Source organism: Botryllus schlosseri, chromosome 1 (genome assembly GCF_051294905.1).
Source record: "Botryllus schlosseri isolate E-star chromosome 1, Bs_hap1, whole genome shotgun sequence".
NCBI classification, from domain to species: domain Eukaryota; kingdom Metazoa; phylum Chordata; class Ascidiacea; order Stolidobranchia; family Styelidae; genus Botryllus; species Botryllus schlosseri.
The window spans coordinates 33,393,842-33,415,459 of record NC_137236.1 but is presented as its reverse complement, the minus strand read 5'-3'; the positions used below and the strand labels follow the sequence as shown (position 1 = coordinate 33,415,459).

The following is a 21,618-nucleotide window of genomic DNA, read 5'->3' as shown; positions in this document are numbered from 1 at the left end:
GTGTTACGTATTTACTGGCATGCATGGAATACAAAGGCGCGGACACCAAGTCGCAGCTCTGTGAAACATGTATAGCGTGCGCAACTTAAAATCGGTATGCAATATTTTTCTCTGTTGGCCAATTTTCTAGTACCGGGACAAGATTGCAAGGACGAGACGATATATTCGGTGCCGACCATTTCTAAACCGGACATATCAATATTGAAGACTTTGGCCAACTAGCAACGGTCATTTTGGGTCAAGGTTTTATGGCATATGTCTCAATGCAGTGGTTCCCAACGTGGGCGATATCGCCCACAGAGGGCGATTTGGCGGTCTAGGGGGCGATAGGGCTGGGGGGCGAAAACGAACGATGGGGGCGATAGGGGCGACGGCGCGTTAAAACGGCTATATTGGAGTCAGGACCGTAACTGCCGCTCCCCCAATTCCAAATTGGAAGAGGCGGACTCGAACGCGAACTTGACTTTTTCAAAGAATTTTGGCACTGTGCGTGATTTAATATAGCCTAGTCATATCTCTTGGTTTCGGGGTACCCTTACCCCAACATAAATACGAAAGATTTTAGGAAATGGATACTTCGGCGTCGGAGATTACTGCGCCACGACGCACCGACACATATGAAGTTATAGGCCATGTAACATGCGACTCCGAGAAGTGTGCCAGAACGATCAGCAGATAGACGACCTTGGCCGAAAAGGAATGCCCTTGTTCTCACCGAAAACTTCGATATATATATACTATACATATACGTTCAATGGTCCATATGCGCATCAACGGTTGGCGTTGAATGTTGCCTTTCTGGCTATCTGAACCCGACAGGACAAGTGCTACCCCGTGGAAAAAAATTATATGCCAATAAAAGAATACTTCGGTTTATCGTCCTATGGGAGGGGGGCGAAACCAACGTTTCCGGTGGCTGACGAAGTGCTGCTACACGGTCCTGTTAGTCAGGCTCATCCAGCTTTCCAGGTAATTTGGTATGTGGGGTATTTTGCATTGGAAAAATAGAACAATCGCAATTAAGGAATATATGGTTCATGGCAGTGGTGCCCAGCGTGGGCGATACCGCCTCCCAGGGGGCGATTTGGTGATCCAGCGGGCGAAAATAACGATGGGGGCGATAGGGGGGCGAAAGGGACAAGGGGGCGATAGGGGGCGAAAACGATAGAACTTTCAGTCAAATAATGATTCAATATGTGCTTGGTTTATTGCTCAGTTCAATTTATGTGAGATCGACGATGATAGAAAAGTGGCTCAATACATTCCAGCCTGCGATACCTGAAATGAATTTCAAGTCCCGTAAATTTGCCTCCTATTACACCTATTTCACTTGTTTATGAACTCTACCAACCTCGTACCATCCGGTCATTGACGGTCGTTTATTCTCAATGGATACACCGCTGTTGTTACATCATAATTAATCAAATATCAGCTGTTTCCGCGTGAGCCAGCAAGCACGAACACTTTCTGTTAATACTGCTCCTTAGTGTGTCGTTGCGAAGTATCCAGTGTTGCAAATTGGCGCATATCGGGGCCAAATTTATGAATATTGGCACATTTTCACGTTAGTTGGCACCAGAATTTCGAGTTTGGCACGTTGGCACTAGTTTTGCTCGTTCGATTTTCTTCAACTATCAAGGACGGCGTCCATGCACGCGCGGTCGCGCGCTTCCACCATCGGTCTCGTTCGATTTTCATGCGCCCGCAACCTGGTCTTTTTTTGCCATCTTTCTGGAGTTCGGCTCTCTCTTCCTCTGAGCTTTTCAAGGCGCTGGAAGTACAGCGCGATCGGCGAAGAGGAGCCCAGATAAACCTCCGACACATAGAAACATAGCAGAGCCGAGACTCGAACCAGCAACCATTGGTGTCGTGACTGAAGTGATTAACCAACTGCGCCACTCATTTCCCCAATCATTTTATCTGATCTCTATTAAGATGTAAAGACATCTCGAACGATGAGGATAATTTGGTTATGTTACAGTCAGTTTGATAAGCTATTATGTTATGAAATATAGCCTATGACTTCCAGAGCCTTTCTGCATTTGCCAACCCTATATATGACATCGCAAGTAAGCGATACAGTTGATTTTCGATCAAGTTTTAATTGGTCTACTTTACAGTGGCGGCTCGTCCTATAGGGCAACTGGGGCATTACCCCACCTAATATTCTGTTCAATAACAATTCTTCACCATTTATAGACGCACACCAATCTATATATACCGAAATGACAGCGAAAATCGTATTCTTCTTGTCCTTTCGCTTGTAAATGCCCATATATAGCGAAGTCTCTGCGAAAATCGAATTCTTTTCCGTGTTTTCGCTTTGCGAATGCCTAGCCGGGGCATGCTCCGATAGCGCTCATAACAAGCTTTTACTGTCTATTCTCTCAAAGCCGCGCACAATAAAGAAACGGTGATTTACTCTCTCCTATTCGTAAAATAGCCGAGCAAGCGGGGCAAATATGCCTGGTCGCCCCTAAGGTGTGATGTAACAATCGTATCTATATCTGAACTCGATTACCGTAATATGAGTTTAGTCGACCTTTGCTGGTATAGGTCGATTTTGATGGTGTTTCACACCATGAAAACTCTTGAAACTTGGTATGTCATGTCGTGATGGTGGTATTTAACACTGCCCCAAGTTTCAGGGTTTCTACTTAAAGTTCAGGGTAGTAATTCCGTTTCCGAAGTTGAGTGTGTGCTGATCCGTCATGTATCGCAAACAGATTTTACTCAAAAGCCGGTATTGGTATCCATTGATTTTGACGATGTTCAATACTGAGATCGGTTATGAAATTTGGCACGGTAAGTCTTAATGTTAGTATCGAACGCTGTACCAAGTTTTAAGTTCGTCACTGAACTGTGTTAGTGGTAATTTCGTTTCCTAATTCGAGTGAGAGCTGACTCGTCATTTATCGCTAACAGATTATACGCAAAGCCGGTATTGGTATCTATTGATTTTAACGATGCTCCTTACCTAGATCCGTCATAAGCTTTTGCACGGTATGTCTTGGTTTTAGTACCGAACGCTGTGCCAAGTCTCAAGCTTGACACTCAGTGATTAGGGCAGTAATTTCGTTATCAAGGTCGAGTATGGTAGAGATGTGCTCCGATCTGACACTTTAGCATACAACGCATTGCGGATTTCACGCAAAAGCCGGTGTATCTGCGGTAACGTTAACTGAGATGATGATATCATTCTCAGTTTGCATTCAAATATTTACTTTGATATTATATTCTCCAATGTCAATTTCACCGTGAAATTGTGGCCTTCAAGCCATCTGCTCACAACCCCCTGCTGTCAAGCGCAATAGCTATTTCGTTTTCGATGGCGGCTAACAGCTGATCACTTGATCAGCCTATTCCTCAGTAAATTTTGCGCAAAATTCGGTGTTGGTCTGTTCACATTAATTTTGACAGTGTACCATACCGAAAAGAGCCATGAGACCACTTCTCGATGATGTCATGTAACATTGTACTAAGTTTAAAGCTTTCATCCACGTATTTATTCGGTAATATATTTTCCAAAGGCGATTTCGCAACAGACCTATAGACAGTAATAAAGCCGTATGTGTCGTGTTACAGTCTCCAGTTTCAAGGCCAAAATCTCTTATGCTGTACCGAGACCGAATTTCCGAGGCTGCTATTCTTAGTTCTTCAGAATGATGTTTTGGATTCAATATGACAGGCCCAATCTATGAGATAACGATTGCGTATCTGTCCGAACTCGTTGACTTTTCCAGTTATAGGCTTACGTTATCTCTCGAGGTATAGTCATTTCCAGGTCTAGTGCGAACATGAAACGTGTTGAATCTTTGTTCGGTACGCCGTTTACGCAGTTACCACACTTCAAGTCACAGCTCACCGGCGGACCTCTCGTGGCACATATGTTAAAACCACTGTTGCCGGCAAATTCATGTTACCGTACCATCATTAAGTTACTTGTTTACGTTGGAAAACGCCATTGTGACGTCATCTTAATAAAAAGTCGCTTGCAGCCCTTGCCCCACAACCCGATATTGTCACGAGCCGCCACTGCTACTTTATAGACGTAACAAAACAGCATTGCTTCTCGAAGTAGCCTTATTTTTTAGCATACTAGTAACTCCAACGATTTCCGAAACGTTAATAACCCTGTGCGGTTAGATTTGTGGAGGACAGTATGAGTTGTTATGATACCGAATAGTACAGTAATGGCTATCTAACTTATCGTTGAACGTTTGGGGTTTAGGCAAAATTCTGTCTGTGCGCATTCACCGACTAACTGCGCGGTCCGTTGGTCAGCAGTACGCAACAAAAAAAAAGGTCATCACTTTGATCGGACTGCCGAATTACAACTTTTCTCGTTAATTTTGTGGTGCTAACTAAAAAACGGTCATCCCTTCGGCTTTTTCGTGCGCAGCTTAGATTTTCCGTGTCAGCACTGCGCAATTGCGCACGGGCGCAGCTTAGAGGGAACGGTGGTCACGAGACCTCAATAGATCTCAAATTTGGGTCACCTTCTAGGGATGCGATGAAAATTTTTCGAGCTTTATAAGAGGGCGATGAGTCGAAAAAGGTTGGGGACCACTGGTCTATGGCATCGAGGAGCACTGATTGCACCGCGATACGCACGACCCAACATGCATATTTTGTCTGTTATACTACAAAATTATCATAAACCTAAAATAAACAACTGACTAGTATATTTATTGTGATATTAACCTGAATATATTCGGTTGACACTCGTCAGGAGTAATAGCCAGCAACTAGTGCATAATTAAAAAGAACATTTTATATCGACAATATTGTAATATCAGTTGTGCCTGGTCGAAAAGTTCCGAGTATACCAGTATTTTGACTATGATACTTACTCGAATATAATATACGCTTCATACTGATCTCGTATTTGTTAACAATGATGATTCCCATGTAACTTAAGGGATTAGAGCAGGGGTGGGCAAACTTTTGAGCTCGCGGGCCGCATTCAACATCTGGATCCATTCGCGGGCCGCACTATATAAAATTGGGATTATAAACCAAAACGCAATATTGACATTTGATTATATAGCGAGGACGTGGAGATAATATATGTGCTTATTTAAAACAAGCCAAACATTGCTTTGATGATACACGTGTCAGAAACATATAGTGGCGACACGTGTCAGAAACATATAGTGGCGAGATTTCATAGGCTGGTGGACCTCAATAACCAATTTGTCAAAACTACAGAGATGAAAGCCGATCGGTTGGCCCGATTCTTAGAACAGAATTGAAATTTAAATCTGTGAGCACCGATCCGTTCATAGATGTACTAATTCCACTTTTGGTTCAGTTCCAGGACACACAATGGCGACAGCATCATAACCATGTTAGCTTCAAACACTCTTCTATTATATGTAGATAAAATATAAATATCCTAATTCTACGCATACAGACAACGAATCTACCTAAGACACGCCCGAATCGTTTTTATGAGCACATCACTGAAATAATAGAAAATGGAGCGGCCAATCCGAAATCCCACTCGTGATCCAAATTATGTCACTCTCGTTGCAGCTATCCCGCTGTGATATCAAGTATTTACCTTAGGTCAATGGTTCTCAAAATTTTTAAGACCCGCCCCCCTGATGATGGTGAAATATTTCGCGCCACCCTTCTCGTCATATTACAAAACGAAACCAGGATGCTAGCAAACTTAACGGGTAGTTTGATGGCATGGAAGGTTACGACTGTGGATGAGAGATTTTAACATGTAATTCAGACTAAATACAGAGCAAAAACTATGAACGAGATGTAAATCGCGCTTAGCGCGAAAAGTTTTTTCAGTGGAGCTCATCTTTGCGCCCCCTTCAGATGCTTCCACGCCCCCTGTCTTAGAATTATCATGGTGAAATATACTAATAAAAAGTTAATCAAGTCCCTGCATTAATTCGATTTTTAGTACGCATTTTCGATATTTTTAAAAAGTTTCTCTAGACTCTCGCGGGCCACACAGAACGGTGTTGCGGGCCGCATGCGGCCCGCGGGCCGTAGTTTTCCCACCTCTGGATTAGAGAGACCTTGATAAACTGTTGCATATATTGTAGGCTACAGACTATGTCAGGCTTGCATTCGTTCTCTTCTATACTATTCTTATTCTGGTACCTTGGTAACGAACCATAAGTGCGCAAGGGTGACTCATTTTGAAAGTGATCTGGTTTCTCGGACTTTGTTCAATTATTTTTATACTTGCGTGTAATTAGTTGTAACCTGGCTTCTTTCGGGATAATACTATACATCGCTCACTGTACGAATTAATCGGTCTTCTATATGTGTAATGAGATGAGAATGCTCCTAACAAGTATGCTTTATTCAAAGCTGTCTGGGAGCACAATTCCAATAAAGTATCAATAATTGCAGGATGGCTGCAAACTTTGTACTATGAAGGCAGATCGAGTAGACAAATTATTCATGTAGAAAAAAATTTTTATTGCAAATTGTTATCAGATTTCTTCGAAATTGCTTCAATTCTTTTCAAACTTATTGAATATATTTGTTCATGGGTTTATTGATATTATAATGCTCGTCACTACTATTCATAAGGCCATTCATGGCATCCCAATATCGCTTCCTTTATCCGTGTTGTCACGGCATGCTGATCCAACTTACCACGTCCAAACCGTAAACGGAAATCGAATCCAGGGAATAAAGGATTTTAGTAGGCCTGTTGATCGTGAAGCATTATAGCTGATGACTTGAAAGATGACTCGACTATTTGCACCCAAGTCGTGACTCATTCAGAAATATGCATACGTCGACATTCGAATCAGGTCAACTCATTTTAGTGCAGCTACTTAATTGAGGTATTTCCGAAAACGTTTCTATATTGAAGCCATGACTCTAGTCATGTCAACATCAGTTGTTGCTAACTGTAAAAAACTCAGAGTGTGCCAGTATTTTGACCATGAAATTGACTCGAAGATTTATATTTAACTTCGTCAGTCTGCTAACATACAAAACTTGGATCGTCTATTTCCTGAAATATGACCGTTTTCTTTGGCCTGTACTAGGGTTGGTTCGGAAAACAATAATTTTTATGATCGGGATAACGGATATATCCGTATATTTGGAATTTATCTAACGGGTTAACCGGATAATAACTGCTAAGTGAGACAATCGATTTCACGAGATGTGCATGAAAAATGGATTGCAAAATCATAACACAGTGTTATTATTGATTTATGTATACGCGCGCAGTACAAATGAATAGGAGAAAAATCACGCAAATATAATGTTCACTGCTTCAGCAACGGCCTCCTTATGACGCACATTGCATCAATCGTGGCATCCTGTAGCCGGCACTGGAGTTTTGTAACATAGAGTCCGCATGCATTGAATGCTCTTTCCGCCTCCACAGAAGTGAACCTAATAGTAATCAGCACTTCGTAGCGAGACTAAAGGTTGGCAAGTCGTTTCCCGGAAGCTTCAAACACTTCGCATTCCTTTTGAACCATTCGTCTGTATAGGTTCGGAGTACTGGAAGGACGGGTAGCTGATACTGGAATCATACTGTCCTATATCGGAATTGAGGAAGGCGTGATATCTCTCTCAAATCCCTCCTTGATAAATTCACGTGATCAGGTGCGTAGCAAGCCGAAAAATAAGATGGCAGTGTTTGAAATAAAATGACTGGGTTTCAATTCTTTTCGAATTAAGTAGGCCTATTAGTGGAAATCAATTACGCTTGCACGCACAAACAATCACACATGTTTCCGAACATTCGATGTCATTCAGTTTCGCGATGTCGCTCTTTACTCACAATCACTTATCAGAATACACTTAACGGCATATTGTCAACCAAGCCCTCGGAGGGATGGGAGCCAACGCATTGCTGGGCCCGCAGACGCGATGGTTAGGCCAGCGATTATCTCTTTTGTACCAGGACTATTGCAGATGCGATTATGTAGGCCAGAGTCAATATCGGGAGCACCAAGCCAATGCAGAGGCGATTGTGCAAGCCAGAGATGCATTAATTACGAAAAGAATGTCACTCTTTAGTACAGGACCAACCTGCGGCCGCAGAAGGAAATTTGTGCGACCGTGGACACGTAATTCGATTAGTATGTGTTGGCCGCCGTCGACATGAAAATTTAATTTGCGAGTTGACTGCCTACTTTTGGAGATATTTCAATTAAACTTGAAACTTTCTTCGCGTTAGGCGTGATTCAATGCGACTTCATTTTTCGATTATTATATTGTCGTAGCGCCCTTTGCAATCTGGGCCTCACAGTACAGATGCGAACAACCGAAAAAAATGATGCACCCCATATAGCAGGGGTCAGGAACCTTTTTCTACCGAAGAGCCATATTGGCCCAATATTTTCAATTGTAACTCCCAAAGAGCCATACATGTCAATCAACTGTTACGTCACAATTGAAAATCCGTGACATATTGGTAGCACTTTAGAGTATGACATAGTCGATAGTAGAACTACTATGGAGGTGGGCAACCTTTTTGCTAATCACGGGCGCATTTCGATTACATATGTAGCCTACGGCCGCATTCCAGGGCATATCCGCAATGAACTAACTGGACGCAAAATGCCTATCTTAAACTGTCCATGTTTATTTCTGTTGAACTTCGCACTATTCTACTTTTCATATCGACCTGTTATACGCACCGCAATCGTGAGTGGTAATGTTATGGATAGTCACTGGGTTTGGATATAGTCGCGCAAAGCATGAAAACTTTTCAGATCACCGATCGATTCCGTCATTAATAGTAGCAGTATCACATAATGCTATCAAATATTTATACTTTCTCAGCCCATGTGATCAGATTCACTGGTAGAGTTGATAGAGGGAAGGAATGCTTTTGAAAATTTAGGCTAAGATAAAAATGATAATGCATCTTCGGTGGGCAAATTGCTATTAGTAACTTTGTTGCATGCTGTTATTTCTTGGCCCCTCATCAGGATTGTCGGTATAGTGGAAACATATTGGAATCGCCCAAATGTACCATAATCAATTTATTTTCGTGAGGAGCACACAATTTCGAATCCGGCACAGATTGAAAAGTGTCCTACTATATTAAAATCGAGAAAAGAAGTCGCATTGAATCGCGTCTAGCGCAAAGAAAATTTCAAGATTCATTGAAATCTCTCAAAAATTCGAGAGTGAATTCGTAATTTCATTTTGCATGTCGACGGCCGCCAACACATACTAATTGAATTACGTATCGACGGCCGCACAAATTCCCTGCTACGGCTGCAGGTTGGCCACCCCTGCACTAATATGTGGGATTCGTAATATGCGCCATATTTTTCTGGCCACATACGTCAAGAACATGGATAGCTATTGCGTTGTTTTTAAGTTGAATTTGTAATTATGAATGTCACTTCCAAGGCAATTCATTTGTCGGCGTGGATCAGGAAGACAACGTGTATTTGAAAACTGCATTGTTCTACAAGCGTGGCCACGTCTGCTATTCTCTTTAATCTACCAAGGTATCGTGCAATCCAAGATTTCGAAGCTCGCGATGGCAGGTTGATCGAACTCGCGAGTGGTGTTAGTCGCCGGCGTGACAGCAACTTATATTTGGGGATTTTGAAAAGAGGGCGGTACGAGCCCCTAACCTTGGATAGTGGATATCCCGCACTGTCTTGACCTATCAAATACGTTCTTATGCTGCCACGAGAATAATATTCTGGCCGTCATGAAAATTTACTAACAAGTTGCTGCAATATTGATAAATTAGGCAAAAAATTAAAAATTTCCCAAAGAGCCATATCTTAGACCAAAAGAGCCATAGGTTCCCGACCACTGCGATATAGAAACACCATCTAGGAACTATAGGTCTACGCTCCTCGCGAAAGAAATTTGTTTCTGGTACGTTTGGTAGATTCCAATCTCTTTCCACTATACCGACAATCCTGATGGGAGGTCAAGGAATAACAACACGCAACAAAGTGACTACAGTAACAATCGGCCCACCCGAAGATTCATCAACATTCATAAATTGCCAAAATTTTCGAAAACACTCCCTACATCAACTCTACCGATGAATCTGATCGCATTGGCTGAGAAAGGATAAATAGTAATACGAGAGACGACCAGTGTTAATGATGAAATTCGTTGGAGAATAGAATAGAATTTTCACGTTGCGCGCCAAGATCATTGTTCCTATAGTAACTATTCATAACGTGGGCACTATATAGTGATTTCCCCGCGTAGGGTAAGACGATATCATAAAGTCGATTAGTCCGGAGTTCACCAGTAATGGACATGGGTATTTCGCGTCTAGGTAGTTCATCACGACTGTGTGTCCTGGTATGCGGCCGTAGGCCGTATAAGTGATCGAAATGTGGCCGTGAATAGCAAAAAGGTTGACCACGCCTGCTCCAGTACCATACTTGCAGGAAAACAGCTGCATACATTACATTTGGGGTTGATTTCAATTTTCAAGGTTCACCGGTCCGCCACATATCTTTTGAAATTTTGCCGGTCCGCGGGAGGGGAGGTTGAGAACCACTGATGTAGACAACATTGAAGCAACACGGATTTTCACCAGCAGTGTACGCACAACTGCTGCTGTTTAACGTTTTTTCTCCACTCTTGGCAAGCTACTTACAAAGGACAGACACTTTCTACCCGAGAATGTAGGAAAGTATCTTCCGTTGTACTACAATACATTTTAATTGTATTTGTACCATACTTCGTGATGTGAGGACAGACAGTTCCAGCCAGAAATGAAGATGAGTAGTACAATTCTAGCATTATGCGTGAAAACTCATAATTTATATACATTAGGGCAACATTTTTTCAAAATTAGGTTTTTTAACGTCGAAAAACGTCAACAGTTCGACACTTTCATAGTTTCATAATTATCAGACCGTGCCATGCCGTCATAGAACTACTTACCGGTATATACACTGAAGAAATTGTGGAAAATATGTAATAACCACTTTGAACTTGAAAACAGATATTATTACCACTGTAAGAAATAAACACCATTGTCATTTCCATATAAAGAGCGACATGGAGTCAGAAAAATTATCTATTCATCACGACTTGAAAGATCATCCATGCGATGTTGCCAAAAAAGAATTCTCTCGAAACGTCTACACCAAAACTCATATATGTGATGTATGTGGGAGAACATTTACTATGAAGGGTGACCTCAAGCGACATATGAATATGCATGTTGGTATCAAAAGTCTTGAATGTGCTATATGTGGGAAATCGTTTCATCTGAAGAGCTACCTCAAGTCTCATATGGATATGCACGCTGACGTCAAAAGACATGAATGTGATGTATGTGGGAGAGCATTTACTCAGAAGGCCCACCTCAACCATCATATGGATATGCATGCTGGTGTCAAAAATCATGAATGTGATGTTTGTGGTAAACCATTTTTGAGGAAGAATGACCTCAATAGTCATATGGCGATGCATTCCGGCATCAAAAATCGTAAATGTGATGTATGTGATAAAGCATTTACTAGTAACCGTTGCCTTAAACTTCATATGAATACTCATGATGACGTCAAAAAACATCAATGTGAGATATGTGGGAAAGCATTCATTAGGAAGATTGATCGCAATTGTCATATGAAAACGCATATTGGCAGAAAAGGTATTAAATGTGATGTATGTGGGAAGACATTAGCCCAGATGAAGAGCCTCGGGGTTCATATGAAGATGCACGCTGGCATCAAAAAACATAAATGTGATATATGTGGAAAGGCATTTACTTATAAACATGCACTCAGGCAACATATGAATATCCATACTGGCATCAAAGACCATGGATGTGATGTATGTGGGAAAGCATTTACTCGGAAGGGTCTCCTCAAGCTTCATATGTATATACATGGTGGCATCAAAAATCATAAATGTGATTTATGTGGGAGAGCGTTTACTCAGAAGAATAACCTCCAGCGACATATGAATGTGCATACTGGCATCAAAAATCATGGGTGTGATGTATGTGGGAAGGCATTTACTCAAAAAAATAATCTCAGGAAACATATGGATATGCATGCTGGTGTCAAAAAACATGAATGTGATGTTTGTGGTAAAGCATTTTCTCAGAAGGGTCTCCTCAAGCTTCATATGTATATACATGGTGGCATCAAAAATCATAAATGTGATTTATGTGGGAGAGCGTTTACTCAGAAGAATAACCTCCAGCGACATATGAATGTGCATACTGGCAGCAACAATCATGGATGAAATGCATGGGGGACAGCATATACTGCGAAGGGTTACTCCAGGGGTGAAGTCATTAACATGTATTACATTCAAGTATCTGAAAAACGTTTTTTTTCATCTCCGTCCAATTATTCGATTTTATTCTCCAATATTTCCTGACGTAAATTCATGGACGTTTCATAAAATGCATAGGGATATTCACATGTACAATTGCAGTCGATATGTGGCAGCCGTGCTCTATACCGCTCCCGGTTATAGTAGTGATGTCTTGTGTTGTTTCTGTGTCTTTCGCATCTAGCCGCTTCGACGGTTAGACGCTTAATAAAGTCTCTGCTGCAGTTCTTGTAACGTGGGTGATTATTACTGATACTTTTACAGATATGTATTCTGTTAGCTCAGTGGTTCCCAACCTTTTTCGTCTCGTGGCCCCAATGGCCGATATTTAAGCAAAAATTCCCCCCTATGAAAAATTTGCCTGTGACTAAAAAAGGTGCTTTTTAACGCCCAGCCACTTGTTGACTGAGCAATTAATGACCAAACATATTCAGTTATGTCCGATTCCTGTCGATTGGGGACCGTACTACACTTCGGTAAAGTACAGTTAAATTTGACCTGTTTTTTTTACCGGTCGGGTAGCCGGTGACGAAAAATAAATCACCAAGTCCGGTTGCTATGGCTTATTATGTTCACGTTAGCTCATATGTTGGCTAAAAAGTTAAACAATTTCACCAGCGGCCTTGTGTTGAATTCGGCTTGGCCTTTTTCTGCTTAGTAGCAATTTGGTCGAGAAGCTGTCGCGGGCCCAACGAGAACGTCTCGAGAGCCTCACTTTATCAGGGGGTGTATTATCTACGGAAGACAGTGAAATCCGCCACCTAGCTTAAAATCGGCCAAAGAAAGGTACAATTGTAAAGAAATAATTTCTACAGTTCAATACTACAATAATCTATAAACCATGTGAACCCAGTGTATCTTCCGATACTACGCGAAAGTCAGATTCCCCCCTAATAATATCAACCCCCCCCCCCCCGGTTGGGAACCACTGATTAGCTGGTTTGGTATTGAATATCTGAAGTTTTTGAGATTCAGACATTGTGGATAGACCATCTCAAGAACACTTATCTGAGCTGAGCGTAGAATGAAGTCACAGAAACGTACTCATAGAAGTTCCAATTTAAGACATAGCAAAATTATACATACCATGGGTGGCTTTGGTGCAAAACTGCAATGCACGTGCTTGCTCAATGTGTGTCTGTCTAAAGTCATTGATATTTTGAGGAGTTTTCAGATATAAAAAGATTTCAAATAGTTGAAGGATGCACAGAACACAACCCTATAAAGTGTGTATTAAGGAAGGGGTCGGCAACCATTTTAGCTCTGCGGAGCGGTTTCAAAGACAAAATACTTTTCGTGGACCCGTTTGCCAAACCGTCTGTTCCACATTGAAACTAGTGTGGATTGACTTACGGTATATGCCCTATGCATTAATATATATGCATTATGAATTATTAATATTAATATCCATTATTATATAAGCAGGACCTTAACTGTCGCACTCCAAACCCCCCAATTTGGAGGGTGCGAGCTCGACAGGGGCCCAAAATTATTTAGTGAATTAGCATAAATTATAGAGTTTTTTTAAAATATTTATGAAACTATTTCAAAAACATTTTGCGCTGGGCGCGATTTTAAGTTGCCAAATATCTTGATTTTTGGTTACCTTCCCTAAAGAAAAAACACGCAAGATTTATAAAAATGGGCATTTCGGCGTTGGCCATTACCGCGCCACGATGCACCAACACATATAAAATTTTAGGTCAGTGGTTCTCAACCGGGGGTCCGCGAAGCATTTTCAGGGGTCCGCGAAACCTCTAAATTTGTAACGTGATTGATAACCTTTTTTTTAATTGGGAAAGGCATGACGGGTTCGCTTCATAATTGCTCAAACTTTAGGACTCACATCATTAAAATGGTCGTCTGAGATGACACATCCTACTGTTTACAAATGTTTTGTTGGGGTCTGTGGAAAAATGAAATGTTAGAGGTAGCACTTTTGATTTGGAGTTGTCAGTCTCAGCAAATTATCAAACAGTCGTTTAAATATAAATTCCTTATTTTTTTTCCTAATCTGTCCCAATGAAGGAATTGAAACCTCTCCAAGAAATCCATTTACTCCTGTGATATAACCACTAAATAACTTCAAGGTGAGATCATAGATAGAAACGACTAGGCTGGACGTGAACTTTTTATTAAAAACTCACAACAAAAATCTGTCGTCGAAAGCGTTACGCGTTAATATTACATTCGCCACCAATATATATGTGTGAAAATGGATTTTTGGCACTCGTTCGTATCCAATCGAAGTGACGGATTTTCAAGACAATAAATACAGCTGCAAAATTCGTTACTATATAATAAAAGTCTACCCATTTTTTACATATACTGTGATGCTATTTTCAAGAAAAGCCATTTTGTTGCTGTTTATCAATAGCCTACAATCAGTATCTGCACGAGACAGATGGCGGTTGCGCGATAATCGAGCTAATTTTGAACGAAAACTTGAGGGGGTCTGCGGGGTCCGTGGTGGTCCAAAAGGGGTCCGCGAAGACAAAAAATTGAGAACCAGTGTTTTAAGCCATGTAACATGCGACTCCAAGAAGTGTGCCAGAACGATCGGCAGCGAGAAAACCTTGGCCGAAAAGGACTGCCCTTGTGCTGACCGAAAACTTCGTTATATGCACATATGCACATACAGGTTTAATTGTCCATAGGCGCCTAAATGACGGCTGCCGAATGTTCTTGTCTCGGCAATCTGAACCTCACAAGACATATACCATCACGCAGGGAAAAATTATATGCCAGTGAAGAAATACCAATTTAAAATCGTGTGCGTCTTTTAGTTTAATAGCCTACGTTTGGGCGATTCTTTTTTTTGTTGATATAGCAGACAGGAGGTCATGAAATAACATCATGCTACGGAGTCATACCAACGGGCCATACAGTAGCCTATCCAAGACACCTCAGTCAGCTCTACCGGTAAATCTGATTACGTGAGCAGAGAGGACAAGAAATTGATTGCAATAACAATATACATGCAACTCCCGATCTTATTGACCGATTCATTCATGAATAATAGAAATCTTTCGCGCTTCGCGCATTAACGCCAGAAATGCTGCTTCAGTAAACGGCCTCCAATGTAGATTACAAGTAGCGGTAAACAGCGTGCAGCCTGAGGGGTCTGGGGGGAGAAGCACCCCAGCAGTTCGGTATATCATCGTATGGGGGCCCGAAACCACCGTTTTGAGGGGGGCTGACGACGTACTGTTACGGCCCTAAGCAATAAGCATGGTACTGCGGAGGGATCATTTCAGTGACGTGCAGTCAGGAAGGGGAGTGAGGCAATACCTCACCTGTCGTCTGGACAAGTATAAGATAATTGCCAGTCGTGCCTCACCTCGATAATGTAATTCATCATGGACAGCTGATAATTTATAATAACTAGCATCAATCAAATGCTATCGACGCACTGATTCCGTAAGTCCAAATATTGACTATGCCAGAATACCGAAATCCCCTCAAATCCACCAAGGGATGTGAAATTCTGAGCACTAAGCACTGAGAAACTATTGACATCTATGGCTATGGTTCTCTCTCTCTCTCTCTCTCTCACTCTCTCTCTCAACCTTTTTGCTGGTAAGCCGTCAATAACAATAAAATTTCATCCAAATTACCGTTACGACTATGCAGCTACAAAGAAATACGACTTTGCATTTATTCTACTGCTGAAGGTCATGAACTCGTACGGTCGCAACTTAGCGAAGTTTGTTTAAACTTACGAGTTGCGAGCTACTTCGATGGTTTTGCAGGAGTGGAGATGTCAACATAACTTTTTTAGGGCAACATAACAGGATTTCCTATATAGGTTTTCAAATTACCCGTATTCGCGTCCAATATAATAAATTTCGAATTTGTAATGAGTGCCTGATTTTGGGTCTCAAAATATGCTATCCCTATATTGCAAGGGGTGGCCAACCTGCGTCCGTAGAAGTAAATTTATACGGCCGTTGACATGTGATTCAATTACTATGTGTTGACGGCAGTGGACCTGCAAATGGGCTTCACGATTTTACTCCTAAATTCTTTAAGAGATTCAGTAATCTCGAAATTTTCTTCGCGCCCTGCGTGATTCAATAAGACTTCATTCGATCAATTTTAGCTTCACAGTACATATGCGAACAGCAGAAGAAAATGATGAGCTCCACAAAGAAATAAAACTTGGGAGTCAGTGTTCCTCACTAAAGAAATTTGTTTTTGTTACGCATAGGCGATTCCGGTTCGCATTTATAACATACTAACTTTTCACACTTCGAACAGTTTTTGGTCGCATTTTCAAGTACCAGTACCAATAGATGAAATCCCAATAGTGCGGTGACTTTACTATTCTTCGAAATTACAATGAAATGTCGGTCTTGGTCGTCTGATTCTCAAGTCATATGACTTGGCTCGAGTCATGCGAAATGAAGTCCAAGTGGAGTCAATACACAGATTGACTCGAGTCGAGTCATTTCCGTATTTTGAAAACATGACTCGACTCCAGTCGAGTCTTTACTCGAGTCATTTCAACCCTGGTTGCTATAACAACCATCGAGCACGGGTTCATACAAGGGTTCTATAATGACTCGAATCCGACTCCAGTCACAACTTTCTGATGACTCGACTCGGGTCATTTTCTCAAAATACGGTTCATGACTCGAACCGAGTCATATGAATCGAGACTCTACCGACCAAGCAGGGTTGTAACCAAGTCACATGGTTCCGAGTCACGGGTCAATCATACTTTTGTGGTATTGACTCGAGTCGAGTCATTTTCAATTCATCACAGACTCGAGTCCGAGTCCAAGTCACCGTTTAAGGGGTCAAGTCCGAGTCATGGTGTTATGACTCGAGTCGAGTCCAAGTCACAGTATTGAAGTCATGTTCAACTCATGTTTTCAATCCTGCTTGGGTGATATCGAATTCCTTGTTTGCGAAACATGCTCATTTTGCCCCTATCAGAGTCTTGACAAGTGTTTATTTAGGCAGATAACGGACGGGTCCTGGCCTCATTTACCGATGCTAAAGATAACTTTACTAATCTTAGACCTTAAAATCAAATATCTCTCTTGTCAGTCTGATACATCACCAATACAAGCATTCAGTTTTTATTATGAGCACATCGACGATAGCTCACGAATAGCTGATAGAGAGCCAACGAATTCACGTCTACATACTATCTGATAGAGAACCAACAAATTCACGTCAAGATACTATAGTTGATAGAGAATCAATAGATGCATGTTTATGTAGAGGTATTTGCAACAGGCCAGCATGCTGTAAAAGCGTGCATGCAACTATGTACATTGTGCAGTGACAACAGAACAGATACCTTTTGATTATACTAAAGTGCATTACAGACTACATCGCAGTTACAGCATTGGAGAAATAATTGTACAATGGGGCTGTTCAAAAACATTTTTTCAAATATTCCGGCTACTTCTTAAAATTGCTAGATTGCCTAAAAAATCAAATTTGGCTCAATTCCAACCAGTAGAAAGCAATGCTATGAAAGAAAATTTTAGACTAATTTCAAATAGATATTTTCGAATTTTACCGGCTATCTCATGATATTGCTACATTGTGTAAAAATATGATTCATAGCAAATTTGACTCCATTCCAACTAGAAAAAGTGAAGTTATTAGATTAGAATGTTTTGGATATGAAAAAATAGTCGGCTTACTACTATGTATTATATTATATGAAAGAATTTCTCACTAAAATACTCCATTTATTTTCAAATCCAAAATATTCTCCTCTTACATCATTGATTCCACTTTTTTCAAATTAAGCCAGATTCAGTGTTCCTTCTATGCAACATAACAATTTTATCAAGTAACCACCCAGTAAAATAAAAAAAGAAGTTATTTTAGAACAGCCATATTGTACAAACTTCACATAACATTAGCCATTCATTATTACTCACGTGCACAATGCACATACCTTAACAAAACGTCAAATGGACGAGGGGCATTGTGTGTTTTCACAGACAGCAGATCAAATCAATGAGTTACACCTCAAAAATACTAATGTGGAAAGGAGATCCTCAAATATGTTAAAGCGGCATGGCCATAAAATGAATCCACATATACTGAATACACGTTCCACTAGTGCACTAGAACTTGATGCAGGAATTGACAAGCATTTTTGAACCACACTGAATATCATTCAATACTCATTCTTTCTAGTCGCCCAAAAATGCAAAGAATCATCGCCTTCAAATCTACACATGAGCTTATCATCTCTTCACCATCTGAGTCATTTCATTGGCTCTAATTGAATTTTGATTCAATTGCTTGCTTGTATAATTGAAAAGTCTTGAGTACTTTAATTGCGGAGGATCTATTACCTCTTCATCACTGGACGATTTTGTACAATGCATTGCTACTATGTACATTTTCTGTTGTTTTTACGGCGGCATATCTGATATGAGACAAGTGCGAAGAAAGCAGTGGTGACAAATAGCGATGTCGGCAGAATTCGTCGGATGCGTTGATCTATAGCCATTATGATTCGCAAATTTCTTCATCTTCAAGTCATATAAAATAAGCCGAGTCAATGACTTGGGTCGAGTCATGCGTAATGACTCGAGTACAAGTCGAGTCAATCCAAATATTGACTCGAGTCGAGTCGAGTCATTTTCCCATTTCAAGAAATTGACTCGAGTCAAGTCGAGTCATAAAAAAATCGTGACTCGAGTCTGACTCGAGTCATTACAACCCTGCGACCAAGACCGTCATTTCATTGCAATTTCGAAAAATAGTGAAGTGACCATACTGTCGGGATTTCATCTATTGGTTTGGTACTTGAAAATGCGAGCAGAAACGGCCAAAATTGAGGAAAATTAGTATTTAATAAATGCGAACCATTCGATATCACCAAACAGTGTTATAATAAAATGGGTATAACATAGCGTTACAACATTTTTGAAAATCTGAAAAGGACACTTATTCAGAATTTTCAGACTTGCAAATCCGGAGGTGAATTCTCAAAAAATGGCAAATTTTTTCTACTTTGAGGTCGGTTGACCAAAAAAAGTCAACTTACTCGCTCAACGCCCAAAATACAGATTTTCCTCCACATTGTCAGGTGGTTGACTCAAAAAAAGGACAAAAGGGCGTCCTCCGAGGACACTTTCAAAAAATTCAAAATAGAGGACAAATCTTCTTAAAAGAGGACGTATGGTAACCCTAGTATAACAAGACTTCAACAGGAAACTGAGCAGTCAACACAATGACACAGACTCGGACTCGAATCATAAGACTATGACTCGGACTTGACCCTCTGCACCCTGACTTGACTCGGTGTCGAATTGAAAATGACGCGATTCAACACTGTATCAATGAGATTTACTTGTGACTCGAAGCCTTGTGATTTGGATACAACCCTGACTCATGCTCAGACTTATACAAACTACTCGATATGCAAAAAGGACAACTAGAACTAGAACTAGAACTAGAGCTACTCATTATTTTTCAATCCCGGAACGATAACTAAAACTAAAACTAGAACTAACAACTTCTTAAAATCCGCAACTTAAACTAGAACTACTCACTTTTCAAAATCCGCTACTAGAACTAAAACTCAGACTAACATCATTTTAGAATTCATACACTACATATAGTGCCAACTTTTGACTTATCCTTCAACGTATTTCTGCTTGTTATTCTCAGAAAAATAATTGCCCAGCTCGGCCACAGGGGTTCCCAAGTCATTTAATGTTGAGAACCGTACCCAATGCAAGCCTACACACCAACTTTGGCTCAATTCCAACCAGTAGACGCATTGCTACAAGAGAAGAAAGTTTCTATTTACTATATACAAGTAAATACCAAAACATTTGAAAATTTCTGTTCACCCCATGAAAGTGTTAGGCTGTCTATAGAAACGATGTTCACCAAGTTTGGTTCAATTCCAACCAGTGGAAGCGGAGTTATGGCCGTCGAAGAATTTGGATTATGAATAAAATAGTATTTACGGTGACCAATTCTTTAAATATTTATTATTACTAATTTACTATTTTATTCAAATCCAAATTTTGCGACTGCAATAACTCCACTTCCACGACTTGGGTTTGAACCAAATTTGGTGAACATCGTTTCTGTAGACAACCTAACACTTTGATGGAGCGAACAGATAATTTTCAATTATATTGGTATTTATTTTTATGTGATAAATAGAAACTTATTTCTCCTGTAGCAATGAGGCTATACTGGTTGGAATTGAGGCTATACTGGTTGTAATTTGGCGTGTAGGCCTAAATTAGCTAACCTCACAATTTTATCAAGTAGCCAGTACAAATAGAGAAAAGAAGTCATTTTGAAGACCCCTACTGCACAGTGCACAGAGTACACAGCCGGCTAAAAGCAGCGTATAATTTGTAGTCCTATAGCTGCATGGCGACTCGAGACCTCAAATTTAATCAACTGGTCTAAATCAAAAGCTATAGTGTCGCACTGATTCCGAAAACACAAATTAAAATGTGAGCATGGCAATTGGACCAATCCGAAACAGCCATCAAGACCGATTGTTCCGAATAATCGGAGCGCCGCAACACGATGACCAAATTGACCATGATCATGGAAATTATATCGAGCGAATATTCGGAACAATGCCGATGTTCAAACTTAGACAGCTATTTCGCGGTCGTTCCGTTGTCCCGACCAGCCGGAATCAAAGAGGAAACAATAGCTTTCGATTATGAACAGTATTCTGTTGTTTAATTGGAGTTAGATGGAGAAATTGACATATTTTAGGAGGCTGGTGCGGAGCAGTGAAACCACTTTTGATCGTAATGCAGCAGCGCTCGATGTTTTACATTGGTTCGGCCGATACTAATATCACTCACATATATTGCGGGTCACCACTGTATGGCCAATCATGCCAAGCTGCAGCATATCCTCACGAACAATCTCATCAATTCTGATAAGATTGCAAACGGGCCACTATAAAATCCACTGGCACCTTCGCAGAATTGTATGTCACGAGATGGGTTTATGCGATACGTCGACGAGACGGTCGAACACTTTTCAATTCATTGCCAACGCTATTCGACCCACCGTAATCACTGGAAGACGACAGCGGCGAATCCAGGCATACCGTTTCAGCTCACAATGCTGTTATCAGATCCACGTATTTTACTACCAGTGGCTGAATTCGTTATCCTCACCGGCAGACAGTTGTGACTCTAATGGCTTTGTCAGACTCTTAAGACCTGGTGTAAAAGGCCATTGTAGCCGAACATCATATGTACAATACTAAGAACAACAACAATAGACTTCTGTTAAAAACAGTATTCTATTGTTAAATTAGAGTTAGATGAAGAAATTGACATATTTAAGAGGCTGGTG

At 40.8% G+C, this 21,618-nt stretch overlaps 1 long non-coding RNA gene across 1 annotated transcript in view; it reads right to left on the bottom strand.

Moving 5' to 3' along the window:
- Positions 1-2,614: 2,614 nt before the first annotated feature.
- The window catches only part of LOC145447993 (uncharacterized), a 272,776-nt gene continuing 253,772 nt past the window's right edge, over positions 2,615-21,618 (bottom strand). The window contains exon 2 of the long non-coding RNA XR_013917770.1: positions 2,615-3,734. This is a non-coding gene — a long non-coding RNA (uncharacterized LOC145447993). The remainder of the gene's footprint in view (positions 3,735-21,618) is intronic.